Raw genomic sequence first — 15,174 nt, 5'->3', positions numbered from 1 at the left:
CAGATGCAGCTTGACTTGGAGATGATAGTCATCACTCTCGCAGCTGGTCTGAAATGACTTGGTGCAGAAGATACAGTAGTTTTGATACTGGTGGCAATGCAATAGATGCTGCTATTGACAGTAAGCAAGCAGGAGCAGGAGACTGCTTGAAGTTTCAACGACTGGCCCAAGTGAACACTTGAATTCTTTTCCCACCTGAAACTGAGATGTTTTAGCAGGACAATATGGTGGTATTGGTACAGAGTCTGTTACTGGGATATAGAGCTCCTAGATTTTAACTAGAATAGCCCCAGGGCTCTAAATTAGCCACATAAAAGCAGTGCAGATAGGAATCAAGAAAAACTTTTATTACATATAAAAAGAAGTCTTATTCAAGCCAGCAAAATCTACCCATCACACCTGTTATTTTTCACAGGAGGATATCAACATAAAATGCAGATAGAGAAGTGTGACACACAGCTTTCTAGGGATTCAGCTGAAATCAGACAAAGGAATGGAAGATGTGATCATTCCCCTGCTCCAAATAGTGAAAATAACTGAGGAATTTGTAGCGAGGACATGGTTTGCCTTGAAATATACTGGCTACATTGAAATTCCACATAAACTGAAATGGGCCTTTGTTTTTGGGGCTCTGAAAGAGACTCACACTTTTCTGGTCTTCCAATAATGCCCAATGTTGTTTACATAGGAATGTCAGAGTGAGTTGTTTCTAGTCCTTGCAACATTGCACTGTGTAAAATTATAGATGAGACAGATCCCTGCATTGATTATACACCCAGGACTGTCTGAGATCATACTCAAAATGTTGATGGTTTTTTCATTTTTAGGAAACCTCAATCCTACTTGTTGGTGGTGAGATGCTGAATTTCACCTAATAACCTTTTCCTTTCCCTTTTGAATATCTAATATGCTATTTTATATTAATAATAGGGTGTGTATGAATATTGTTCATATTTCCTGCTTCAAGAAGGCTGAAGGATTCCAACTTATGCAAAGATGCAAATACTTGGTCATATTTCCCAAAAGCCTCGTGCAGCTATTATTCCAAGAGGCATCACCTTAAAGTCTTGGAGGGAAAGCACTGTGGTTAATGCAGTTTGGCAAGTCAGTGTAATATTCACTGCATTACCTTGACGTGGTTTAATGGAATGAGAAGCATGCACTGTGTGTCAAGAAAAATTACCTGGTGACCCTTGCTGTAGCTTGATGCCTGTTCTTAACTGGATAGCTATGAAATGGTGTGGAAAATCTTATATGAACTCAACTCCTCCTAGCTCTGTCCCACAGGAAACTCATTACCTATCAGCTTGTCTATTAAAAAAAAAAAAGCTTGCTTTGGTGTTTTCATTTGCTGCAGTATTATTACAAACACACAACACAACTCTCTGTTCAGCCTTCCTCCTAGCATACCCCCCGATGGAAAGATAAACCAATAATGGGAGTGAATTCAGAAAAAATAAATATAGGGAAATGCAAAAGATACTTATTTTTATTGCTATGAGAAGCTAAGAGACTGTTGCAGCCCCTTTTTGCAGGAAGCAGTCTTGGTCTGCTTTCAGGAAATTCCTTCTTTCCTAAGAAAACAAATTTGCAGAGTGAACTTTTTAGCTGTGTAATATAAGGGAACTAAATTTTACCCCCCTGCATGAATAAATAGATTAATTGTGAGTGACAGCTGGAAAATTAATTTAATGTTCTTGAAAGACACTGGATGATGTCAAAATCCTCTGTTGATTCACTTCAGAAGAGGCATGTCCTTTTCCAAGGACCTCACCCCCGACCAAGGGATCAAATTGGTAAGCAGTGTGCAGGGCAGATAATTTTATTCTTTGGCTCATTTGTTCTGATTGCCAGGAAGATTCCCAGTCAGTGCCAGCCCCAGTAAGTGCACACAGAGATGCAACCACCCCAGTTTATCACTCCAGAGCTGGTTCTTCCCTCGCTTTGGTGGCGAATGTAGGCAACTGGCTGGGGCAAATCTCTGGAGCCTCACATGCTGATCCTGTAAATGCATCCCTTTGGATTTGTGCCCGGAAAGTTCTTGGTCAGACATCTGCAGCAGGGCTCCAGCAGGACCCTTCTACTTTGGTACCTCACATTCTGTGGGAAAGAGGCAGCCGGGTGCCATATACTGGGAGAATGCAGTGCTGGGCTCCCAGCCCAAGCCATGCCCAGGAGCAGGAGGAGTTTGTGCTCCACGGCACAGGCAGGGCTGGTTAGGTGTGACCAGACCTCAAAGCTTCCAAGAGCTGGAAAGCTGCACACTGGCACCTCCGACATAATAAGGGCTAGCACGCCGCTTGTGCACAGGGATGCTATTTTGGCAGCATGTTGGACTCGTTAGGTGGGAGTGTCAGTGCCTGAAAAAGGTGGAAAACAGTAAAGACACAGGCCCTCAGTACCTGCCTTTGATGTCTCCGATAACATGAAAGGCAGCCTATGCCACTGTTCTGGTACAGTGACATTAAAAAAATCAAAAAAGAAATGGAAATCATTGACCATAGAGGAGATCCCTGCAATTTGGCTGTGCTCCTGATCCACAAAGCTACTTTTCTTGTTTCTCCCATTAGCCCAGCTGCAATATGTGCAGAGGCAGATTATGTATCAGGCCAAAATATTAACGTTCACAGCATTAATGCTTTGGAGCCTTTAAAATGAAGAGCACTAACAGAAAAATCTTTTCAATCCTTTCATATAAAATCCCATCATTCTGAACTGACAAAAATAAATGCAGTGAACTTTCAGTGATATTGCACCATATAAAAAGGTTATTAAAAATGTATTTGAAGGACTAGCTTTGTCAATACTAATGCACTGAAGAAAGGGAGGGCTTCCACTTCAGGCACTGATGTACAGACTTAGGGAGGGAGTGATTACTGCAATAACAGATTCTAGTAGCTTTAAGTTGGACAGCATTTTTAGACTTCATATGCAAAGAATCGCCTTCAGTTATAAAAAGATGAGCTACTTAGTAATATTGAGGTGAAATAAGAATATGTGTTTAAAGAAATTCTGCCAAGTAGATATTGGTTTGGGTCTGAAAATGTGTTTGAAAGATAGGGTGGGAGAGATAAAAGATAGCAGTGGAAAGAAATAGAAGAGTACTGTTAGGAATGTAAATGATTTATTGGTTTATTTGTTGATTCTTATTTCCACAGTAATCAGAAGGGGTTTTAGAGATGATCTGTACATTCCCTAAAGTGATATGAACATAGCAACCAAGTGCCAGTGCATGAAAGTTTTAAAGCACAATTGCCTCCACTTTGAGAACTGGGTCCACTGTCTTATCTTGAATTCAGACACCTCTGACCTTGCCACTCATTTTGGACTAAATAACGATTTGATCAAGATTCAGTATTACTACAATGGGGTTTTTGTCCCTGTCTTCCAAGACCAAATGAAAACCAGTCAGTCTTGTTTCATGGATTTAAATGAGCCTAGAACAAAACAATAACAGAGAGAAAAAGCCAGTATTTCAAATCTTTACATTCAGTCATTTAAGATGATTATAAGAGGAGTAAGATTTTATTTAAATTATAATTGTGGGGTTTTTTGATAATGCTCCCTCTGAAGAATACAGAAAACACTCTACTCCTCCCATTGGTATGTGCTGCCACTTCCAGTTTTGTTCTCCTCACAGCTGGTGCATTTCTTCTGGTTTTCAAGGGAAGATGAACATCTTTGACTCCAGGAGTCAGTCCCTGATGAAGTGAGAAGATAAGTGGCAACTGCCTCAGCTGTGCTGACAGCTCTCCCACAGGTTTTGTACAATCCTGTCTTTCTGAGCCTCAGCTCCTAAGGGAGCTGTGTTCTGTATTGCTTTCCTTTTAGTGCACAGTAGTCTCCTTTTCCCAGGTTAATTGAATGAAGGGAATGCCCATTAGTTCTTGAGGCCTGTGTGTCTTGAGGATGCAAGGGTTTTAAACAATAAACCCAGTACATTGTTCTTGTTCAAAGAGAGTCCCTTTCAACTATAGCTGGAATGTCTGGCAGCTCCTGCCTGAGTGGTGAAAGGTCCATCCCCATCAGGACTTTCTGAAATCCTTTCTGGCTGTTCTGCCTTAGCAGTGATGTGAGGTAGCAGAAGAAAACAACAAATGGTTATAAGAGAACAGTATGATAACATGTAACAAGTTTTCATAATTTTTTTTGTTTAGTTTGGGCTTTTTGGGTGTTTGGGGCTTTTCTAAAATAAAGTTTGAATATGTTCTGGACTTCTGTGCTCTGATGCACTTGCATGATAGCCTCCAGCAGGGATTTCATTGACTTTTCCAAATTCATAGATGGGCATGTGGTAACTCAGGCTGAGCATGAAAAGTGGCATGGGGGGAAAAATTTGCATGGTCTTTTGCAAGGCAATGGCATTTTTCTGTTTTCCTGGGTGTGACAACTAATAATAACAATATTATCTTAATAACAAATAATCTGTAGACATGTAGTTTGCTACAATGTAGTGCTCTTAAACTTCCACTGCATTACACATGTGCAGATAGGACACACACACACACCATCTAGAAAAGCATTAAAGCTGCCACTGGCAGTCATCACAGTTTTGAAGACTGAAAAGTCTGCAGCCTGGCTTAGTACCAAGCATATCTCAGAGGAGACATGTCCCTAAAATAACACAGCAAATAATGTATGATTAATACATTCATCTGAAATTTTAACATGAATACCTTGGTCATGATGACTAGAAATAGAACTTACACTTTCTTTCCAGAGTAGAGATTTGAGATGATCCAAACACTTAATCTTCACTGAATATTTTCACAATACTTCAAATACACATGCATGTAATGAGTATCATTCAATGGAGAAAATGGACCTGCCCCCTGTTGTTCATTTGACTGTATCTACTATCCAGCTGCTGCATGGAGCTTTGTTTTATGAGTCAGCAATAATTTTTCAGTGTTTAAAATTTTCAGTGTTCAAATATAACTTTTCAGTGTTCAAATTTCCCTGACATCATTTATTAAAAACTATCAGGGGGTTAATGTGAGAAGATACTTTGAAGGAAAAATAACTTTGGGCAGAAATCACATATTTACACATCTAGTGCCCAGGATACTACAGACCCTGATGCTGCTGTGGACTTTGAGGTTTATTTCCATAGCGTAACATTCTTTGTTTCAAGATTTTGTTAAGCCAAGCCAGGCTTATGAGCTCCCCCACTGCACCCCTTTCCCATCCGCTGATCCAAGTCTGAATTCTATATAAAGAGATGTTAGTACAGAATGAAGACAGGGCCCTGAATATAGCTTTCTTAAAGGCATATGGCTGCAATAGTTTTATCTACCATGAAGTTTAAAAAAAAATGTTCAGGCCATTCATAAGTGATCATAGACCTCTCGCTAATACGTGCTGTTAGCAGTGATGATACCCAGCAGTGGACACCAGCAGTACACCTAGATGGGTCCAACAGCATGGCTGCCTTCCACATTTTAGCCGTCAGCTGAAGCTTCTGAGCTCCGTAACCTCTGTTAAAGTTGATCTGCAAGCACCAGGTGAGAGAATTACCTAGAAATCCTCTCTAGGGCCCATGCTCAGCGCTGCAAGGCGTCACTCAACAAGCGATGCTCAGAGGCCCCGGCCAGCGCCTCTGCCCGCAGCAGCCTTACTCACACTTCCTAAGACCCCAGCCTCTGCAGAAAAAACCCACCCTTCGTTACAACAGGGTTTTTCTACTCCTGGTCGGTACAGATCAGGCTGTATGTCAGACATTCGCCCACCCGCCCCGTATTTCTCCTCCGGTGCCTTTGCTGGCTCGGCCGGACGTGCTCATTCCAGCAGCTGTATTTCCGGCTACGGCAGCGGACCCAGCGACCCTCCCGCGGCCCGGGCTCTCCACGCAACCGCGGCCGCCTGGCAGCGCCGGGAGTGGCACCCCGGTGCTGGCGGGCGAGAAGCGGGGCAGGGCGGCGGGCGGGCTGCCGCGGGGAGAGGGCACAGCCCGGGCGGCGGGCGGGGTCCCCCGGGGAGAGGGCACAACCCGGGCGGCGGGCGGCTGCCGGCGAGCTCCGGCAGTTCATCGGCGGGCCCGGAGCGGCTCCGGGCGGGCCGCGGGCTCCCCCCGGCGGCGGCGGCGGCCAGGCCGCTGTGCAGGGCGGGCCCTCAGGGGCCAGCGGAGGGCGGGGCCACCGGCGCCAGGCCCGGGGCGCCCAGCAGGGGGCGGCGGGGAGGGCCAGGACCGGTCTTACATGCAACCGGGACTGCCACGGAACGGCGGCTCCATAGCTCAGTGGTTAGAGCACTGGTCTTGTAAACCAGGGGTCGCGAGTTCGATCCTCGCTGGGGCCTGAGGGTTTTGTTTTATTTTTTTGGGGTGGCACAGCTGTTGACCGCGCCCGCGACTTACGTGCCCGATTTTGGGTATTTTGGTGGTGGCGGACTGGAGCATGCGTGCAGGCTCCGGGGGCTTCCTGTTAAAGGAATCGCTTTGAAACGAAGGCGTTCTCTAAAACCTGAATGTTAACATTACCAGCGGCCGCCAAATTAACTCATGGTTGTGCTTCGTGCCGGCAGGGGAGTGGGGGGGGAACAATAACCTCTTTGGGAAGCAGCGTGGGAATGGCTGAGTAAATATTTGCACAGCTCATGTCACAATTTCCCTGATGGCAGCTTTGGCAAAATGCTGTTAGAGGTTTAAAAGGAACAAATTGCCCCTGAGTGGAGAATAAGCTGGACAGGATTATCTGAATCTTCACAGCTTGTCAGGCAAGCCAGGCTGTTGGGTTTATTTCTGTCCTGGAGGCTGGACAGGGGAAGTGTAATGATTCTTTGCCCCTTTCCCCCTCCCTTTTACTTTATAGAAAGAGCTAGAAAGCCCCACACAAATCGCCTTGAGCACAACACTTCAAATACACTTGGGTTTTTTTCAGATACCTTGGCAGCGGGGCGTTTGGTTTTCAGCACCGCAAGCACGGCAGCGATCATTTTCGCCATCAAAGAGGGCAATTAATACACGCGCTCCGGTGAGGGGGAAGGAGCAGCCCGTGCGGGGCTCAGCCCGTGCGGGGCTCAGCCCGTGCGGGGCTCAGCCCGTGCGGGGCTCAGCCCGTGAGGGGCCCAGCCCGTGAGGGGTTCAGCCCGTGAGGGGCTGCCGAGCCCGGGCAGCTGCCGCAGGCCGCGCCGCAGGTGTCGCGAAGACGCGTGGGCTGCCTCGTAGCACTGCAGCCCGTGTTATACCCTCACAGCTCCTATCACAGCTTCTCTCCATCCTCCTTCCTCTGCTGAGCGGAGATCAAAGCTGTGAGGATAGGATGCATGCGGCTGGATAAGTTGCCATGGCTGTGGTGAGAAGGGGCAGACAGGCTATTTCTTCCTTATGACTGAAGTTGTGCTGTGCCACGAGATACACATCTGAATTGCAGCGCTTTGGGGTACTTACACATAAGAATTTGCATGGAGTCACTCCTTGTTTGTTACACTGCCTCCCCACCTCATCTGGGAAAACTGTGCTTGATCCTAATCTCAGTTTTACCACCTGACTACCATCCTACACAATTCCTTGGTTCAGCAGTCTTCCCAGACTCCTTGTGACAGATCCATGGAGGTGGTGCTAAACCCATTCCTTGGGAGGATCTGCTCTCTCCGGGGGGTCTGGTTGGGGCTGGGTACAGCGCTCCTGCGTTGGCACGGAGCCGGGTCTCGCCAGCACCAGCCAGGGCAGCAGCGGATCCCTGGGATGGTACAGATGGCCTGCAGAAGTCACACGTGTACATCAGGAGGCTGCGTGGACTGCTTCGTCTCTCGCAGGATCCTCCAGGACGAACATGCAGGAGCTCCTCTAGCGCTGGTCCCGGCACAGCCCAGGGCGTCAGTGTCCGGCTGCAGGGCTTCAGCCACGGGAGGGAAGACCGCCAAGGCTTGGCGGCAGAGCTCCCCACGTCCGCGAAGCGCCGTACGGACAGGGCTCAGCTATTCCCGTTCGCTGGAGCTACACGTGTGAGCTGCCACGGGTGCTTTCCGGAAGGCTCGGTGTGCCCTGCCAGGTGGGGCTGGGCCCCGTGTCAGCACTCGAGCGGCGCTGCCCCGCCAGGCCGCCCCGCGGAGCCCCGGGCGCTGCCGGGCCCCGCGTTACATAAGCGGCGGAGCGCGGCCGCTGCCGCCGGAGGCCTCCAGGGGGAGAGCCAGCCCCTAGGAACGGGAGGGCGGGAGGAACGGAGGGAGCCGGCTCCTCCGAGCGGGCGGGGCGCCCCCGGCCCGGGCCGCGGTGGGAGCGCTGCCCGCAGCGGGGCGAGCCCTGGGGCTCGGGCGCAGCCTGGCGCTGCCGCCGTCAGCGCCGTTTTGCCTGTGCGATCGAATTTTCATTTCCAAAGACGTTTCTTCACAATTAACCAGGCCCTGTTTTAACCCAGCGGGTTTAAGGGTCCTGGCGGTAGTCCTGCTGCCCCATGCGCCGCGCTCCGCTCCAGCCTTCTCCTGGGGCCGGGCAGTGCTGCCCGTGGCAGGAGCCGTCGGTGCCACCTCTCCTGCCTCCAGGGCATTCACGCACAGGCATGAGTGGAAAGCAGGAGATACACCCAGGCCTTCCTCCGAGCTGGTCTTCCCTGTTCCCTGCCTTCTCCATCCTCAAGGGACACCTATATACCATTCCCTGATCCCATCCAAGGAGTGACCCCAAAATTTCCTTCATCCTCGACATGTGGCGTCATCTGCACTTCATATCTAGCTATAAAGGAATCTGTATTAGTAGTGTTGCTACTGAAGGTGAGAAACGTGTCAAAGCTTTGCTCAAAACCAACGAGGTAACCTCCACTAGGTCCAGTGAGGCAGTCATTAGTGATGACATTAGAAAATGTCTGTACAGTTAGTTTCTCCAAGCTGTGGTGAGGAGCCTGGATAGTATTAATTGTGTTTCCATTTTGGACTGCTAGCTGAGCCCCCCCCCCCCCCCCCCCCCCCCCTCCCCCCCCGAGAATTACCACAGTGTCTGGAAAAACAGATACCTTGCCATCGCTGCAAGGCATTCTGAACTCAACGGAGATATTTCTCCTTGCTATGTTTTTTTCCAGGAAATTTATACCCATCTGCTCAGTTCAACAGCAGGAGGCCTTAGACAAGAAGAGACCGTTTGCTTCATGAGTCTACTATTTTTCTTTCCAGATATGTAAAAAAAGGGATACATCTAAACATATTTTACTGCAGTGTGATATCACTTTTGACAATGAGAACAGGGAATCAAAGTCAATGGCCAGTGAAACTGGTTTTGTCAAAATGACATGTAATGAAATATAAACACTTTCAATATTCCACATGCTTTGATATTGTGCAGATGCTGCCAAAACAACATGAATTTCTAAAGAACCCAACCAACCTCTCTCATACTCAACTTCAAGTAATTTCTAAACCCCAAATTAGTAAAGAATGTTTCTGTTTGTTGTCAGAAAAGAACTAAAGAAATTCCCATTAATGTTTCTGTATTTTCTGCAAGTGCTTTACTTTGAGATCAGAAGTTGGATTTGTGCCAGTGAGGTAAAGCCAAAAATGAAAGTTCAGGGTTTTTTTTCCTGCCCTAATGCAAATACAACCATGAAGAAAGTCTTCAATGAGCAGCAAAAAATGTTTATTTCTACTAACCTAAGGTGTTAACAGTAACACCAATAGGAAAAATGTGTTTGTCTTCTAAAGATACAATGTTTAGTTAGACATTGCTCTATTGCCTGTCTTCTAGTTACTAAAAGAACACAAGCTATCCTGCTCCTGGTCAGGTTCTTCCATGATGCTCCACACTTTGATGCCTAAACTCCCATTTTTACAAATTTAACAGCCCTTTTACTTTGTGTAGAGTTCCTTTCATAGGGTGTCATTAACACATTTGCAGGAGTTGTTTGAAGGTCAGTAGAAAGAAGTCTGCACACCACAATCACCAAGTACAATATTGATCCAGTATGGTATATCCTGACCTCCAGACTGAGCTGTTTCCATGAGCCTTTTCCTTCTTGTCTGCCAAGGAATTTCTCCCTTTTAAAAGGAAGTAACTGAAATAGTGCTTCAAGATGAGACTCAGGCCAAATGCATCCCCAGATGAAGTGGGAGCTAAATGCAGTAGGACTTTGAATGATGATGCAAGGCCATCTTCACAGGGGAGTAACATTAAATCAATCTGTGCTTACTGGTATTCTTGGCAAGAGGCTGTATGTCTGAGCCAGCTAGCTATGGATGGAGAGATAACTAAGGAACCCACCTGGCTTCTAGTACAGACATTATTTACTGCCATGTTAGCACATGGAAAAGGATGCTTTAAAATAGTGGGGGCCTCTCTGGTAATGAAAAAATGCAGGTGAATTAAACCATTCACTCTTTGCTAGGGCAGCAACTGTTATGTTTTAAAGAGAAACAGTATTTTCTGTATTTTCAGGAAGTCTTTCCTAACACTTTAAGAATAGAAGAAGAGCAAACAGAAATGTCTTGTTGCAACTCCCCAAAATATTTAACTAACTGCACAAGATGTGATACTAACCTTGCCTATACTTTAATATTGGTGTTTGTCTTTAGATTTTGATGGTCGACTTTGCTAGAGAGATGTTGTCTTAAGATAAAACATGGCCTTTTTCCACGCAGTTTATAATCTCATGATGGAAACACTGGCTTCTGGCAGTACAGAATATAGGCATGATACAATAGAGTTGAATATAAAGAAATGCTTACAGCAGTAGAGGGGATGGTCCTTTAAAAATCTTGGGGGTGTGTGTAATTTATTATGACTTGGGAATATCTGAAAAAGAGCTTGAGTTTAGAAAGGATGAAGCACTGTTGATTTAACATCTATGTGTGTTATGTATAGACAAAAAAATTCTCTCCTGACCTCGCTAAACTTAATGGGCTCTTCAGATTATTACAATACTTCTGGCTTTCAGGTGACAAAAAAAAAAAAAAAAAAAAAAAAAAAAAAAAAAAAAACAAAAAACAAAACACCAAAAAAACCAAAAAAAACCCCACAAAACCATGCAAGTAGAATTATTCTTAGGGACAAGTTGAAGTTTAAATAAAATAAATAAAATTTAGCAAGCTCTCTTGCCTGCTTCTCTTGGACTGGTTCTCTAAATGTATTCTGTTCCAGCTTACCTTAATATGAACATAACTTAATTCAAAGATTGTAAATGGAGAACCTTTACTGTAAAATAAGGCTGATACCAACTGTGTCAACTTCTGTTCAAAGCAGAGAGGCTGCTCTGCTGACAATAGAACTGTCAGAACACTACCTAATGCTGCATGTGTCTGACTGCCAGTCTGCATATATCTGGTTACCTCTCAGACAGACCCAGTACATAGGCTTCTCATAAGTAAAGCATATTTCTTCCTTCTGAAGATAAACACAGGACTTGTTCCTACTGGTCACCAAGTTACAGACTATTTTTGGACAAGAGTGCTGTTGCTTGCAATCCTCTGCTGTGTTCGTGAGACTCGTTAATGACCATAGTGCCTGCACATGTAAACAGGCGCAAATTGCAACATGTTTGTTCCCTCCTGACAAGAGGTTATGAACACATCTGCTCATTCCTGCCACAGAAAGAACCTTAATCCATACCAAAAGCCATTTCTAATAGAAATTAGTACAGAGCTAAACCACAAGGATGAGTATTTCTCACTGCATGTAGAAGCTGTACAGAGATGAGTCTCTCTCTAAAATACGCTAATATTTTGTTTGATTGAAAAAACACATAATTGAAAACCCATACAGTTGAACTATGCAATTATATGACTGTAAATACAACCACATTCTTCTGAAGAGTCCTCAAGGCAAGAAGATTAAGGTTTTTTTTAAGTATTTGATTTGCAAATAAACAATAGTATTTGCATCCAGCTATCATTGTGAGTGCTGTTTGTAGTATAACTTCTTCACTGCTTTTTGATACTCATTTAAATGGTAAATGTTTTTAGTGAGTTAAGAAAGAGTTTTGCTTTCTGGTACAGAGAACCTTTAGTAACAAGCACTTCAGCCAGCAGGCTCCTAAGAAGAAATTGAGAAAGCTCTCCCTGCCTCTTTTATGTGTTGAAATATAGGAGTTTTCTTACTATTTTTATAATTTCCCTTAAATTTAATGAGTTTCCTGTGCTCTGCAAATCCATTGTCCTGTGAAGCTGATAGAAAAGCTGGTATATTTTGGTCCTCTTTCAATGAATGATAGCCCTTATTCAGTGTTAAACTTTACAAATGGCAGTCACAGTGCACATGCAGCAGATCTCCAGGGCAATCAGCTGTGTGTGTGCCAGCAGACTGTTCACTTCACCTTGCAAAAAAAGAGCTATTTGAGTCTACTAGATTTTTTTAAACTCCTAGTCTGGATTTATTGGGGGAAATAAAAAGCTTGTTCAGATGTTATAATTAGCTGCTTAATAGCTGCAGGCTCCTTACCAGCAGGACAGCAGGAAACAGAACTGGAAAATGCTGTCATGACTGTTCTAAAATCATTTGGTTGCCCCTTGAAGAGATTTCTTTTGAGTGCTGGTCTGAGCAGTGTGCCTTTGCTGCCTTCTCTGTGTAGTTAGAGGGTAAATATGTCTGCTTTTTTAAAAAAAAATTTCTGTTGCTATCCATGTGATTCTCAGAAATGGTGAAATACCTGAGTGAGCTTTAATTTGTTCATGTCAGGTACCAATCTCTGGGAAATGCAGCAATCTGGAGTTCAGGAGCTTGACATCCAGCTCAGTGTCCAGCACCCTGGACTGCTTTTTTTTTTTTTTCAGCTAAGCTGACCCTCTCAACTTTGCTCCAACTGTTACTTCTGGCTACCTTATGGAAATTTGAGCTCACTGAATCCAATGTGCAGTCTCTGAGCCCCAGCTGCTCCTTCTGGACTCATGCTTCCCACTTGCTGAAGTGGTTTACTTTTTCCAGATTTGAGCCACGGAGAAACCCAAAATGTGGACCTTGTGGATGATGAAGGAGTGATGTTCGATAGAAGGCTTGAGTTCTGAGCAATCACAACAACAGAGATGTAACTGGAGACAGTTTGGTAGCTGGAACGTGCTGGAACACCGCTGTTGCTGGTTTAGCTTAAGAATGTCACTCAGCTAATTAGTTCAGTGAATTATAGAATCATAGAATGGCTTGGATAGGAGGGGCCATTAAAGATCATCTAATTCCAACCCTCCTGTCATGGGCAGAGACACCTTTCACTTGACCAGGTTGCTCTCAGCGCCATCAAACCTCACCTTGAACACTTCCAGGTGTGGGGCATCCCCAGCTTCTCTGTGGATCTCTGGGCAATCTTTGTCAGTGTCTTGCCATTCTCACAGGAAAATTTTTTTTCCTCATATTTAATCTAAACATCTTTTAGCTTCAAGGCATTACCCCTTGTCCTGTAAAAAGTCCCTCTTCAGCCTTCTTTTAAGACCATTTATGTGCTGAAAGGTACAATAAGGTGTCCCCATAGCATTCTTTTCTGCAGGTTGAACAACCCCAACTCTCTCAGCTTGTGAAGCTTTTCAAAATGTTACCTGTGAGATTATTATCATTACAGTGCTAACACAAGTAGTCCACATTCCAAATTCTGAGCAGCAGAGAAGAAATCTCAACATCCCCCATGACTATGGGACTTGTGACCCGTCAGACTCCCAGACTATCTGGTCCCAAGTCTGGACCTGATACAAACAGTGCAGATAAACCCTTGACATTAGAACCAGGGATTTTTAATGCCTAGTTTTCATCGTGATTGTCATCTCTCTGGCCCGTTCTGCGTAGCTTGCATGGCATAACATGCTCAATTCCCCTCCAGGCTCTTGGTGGAAAAGCAGACAGCTGAACATTACAGGTGTCCCTCATAAACTGGGGGTGTTACAGGCAGAGCCTCATAAACCAGGGACAGGCTGTGCTCCAGCTGTGCTTCAGGGGTGGGGGAAGCTTGCTGAGCAGCTGTGAAGAGGAATTAGTAACTGCATTCAAGCACAGTAGCATCAATCATGAAGAATCAATTCTTGCTCCTCCCCTCAGAGCTGCAAAGTGCCAGGGGCCAGCTGCCCTCAGAGAGAGTTGATAAACACATCTGAGGAAATGTCAGACTGGTTCAGGCAAACCTAATACTCCTAAACCACTACTGACAGAAGCCTGTAGCTCATCCAGCCCTCAGTGATGCTGCTGTAACAGCTGAAAACCTCTGATCCAGCATGTCTTTTATCCATTCTTCCATCCTGCCCTGGGCTTTCCACACATCCTTGCTCTCTTAGCTTCGTGCTGGTTTGACCCTTCATTTGCATTCTTCTCTTGCTGTTCTAATCTGCTGTTTAAAAGCCAGGCTTTAATTTGTGCCTCTTGTTTGCTTTATCCCACCACAATAGTCATTAGATATACTTTTTCAGCACACTCTCACAGACAAGTATGATTTCTTTTTAAGTGCCCCCCTCCAAAAAGAGATAGATTTTCCTGTGAGATTTTTCAGTTTCCTTTTTTCTTCAAGACATTTATATTCCACTATTCCAGCATTTTCAATGCCATTTAATATTCGGCTTGGCTTTTCTGCTTCCTCAGGATTTCAATTTCCTCTTGGCTAAGAAAGAGAAACTAGGTGAAGATGTAATGCAGCTGGACAATTAGCCACTAAAAATAGTTTGTTTAAGGTCTGAGCAATACAGAGACAAATATAAATATCAGATTTGCAGATGATGTGGATTCAGGCTGAGTAGTGTGCTTAATCCTCAGTGCTCTGCTGCACGATTCACTAAGGCTGCATTTTAATAAACACTCCTAAACCAGATATAGTCTCCTGCTATCTGTAATCCCCAAACTTTCAGTTGCCCACCACGGCCTACAGAATTTAAATTAGAAATAAAATCCTAAAATAAGATTATTTTCTCTATTGTTCTGTCTCATAAAAATGATATACTATTTTCTTAAGTCAAAATGACATCAACATCAGTTATGTAATGGCAGTTGAATTAGAGGGTAGTAAAATTAGAGTCTAGCCTTTAGTAACTAGGATTAGAGATCTGTTTTGTTTGGCCGTGCCTCTTGGTTAATTTCACTCAAATGAAGGCCATGACAATTCACCTGCACTTGGTGCTCTGTGGCAGCATGCTCAGTCAGCATTTCACTCACACATACCTCAGAACTTCACCAACATCACCCTGAGGAAAGGCTGGGTAAGGGCTTCAGCATTTAGCTCTCAGTGGTGACAAGTCCACTAGTGCGTATGTAAATATTGAATGGATAGAACTGCACTGACACCAAATGTC

At 44.9% G+C, this 15,174-nt stretch overlaps 1 non-coding gene across 1 annotated transcript; it reads left to right on the top strand.

Moving 5' to 3' along the window:
• Positions 1-6,224: 6,224 nt before the first annotated feature.
• TRNAT-UGU lies at positions 6,225-6,297 on the top strand. The gene has a single exon. It is a non-coding gene; the product is annotated as a tRNA-Thr (tRNA).
• The last annotated feature ends 8,877 nt before the right edge of the window (positions 6,298-15,174 follow it).

This window comes from Motacilla alba, chromosome 5, assembly GCF_015832195.1.
Source record: "Motacilla alba alba isolate MOTALB_02 chromosome 5, Motacilla_alba_V1.0_pri, whole genome shotgun sequence".
Lineage (NCBI taxonomy): Eukaryota > Metazoa > Chordata > Aves > Passeriformes > Motacillidae > Motacilla > Motacilla alba.
The sequence above is the reverse complement of the archived record's forward strand: the minus strand, read 5'-3'. Positions and strand labels throughout refer to the sequence as shown.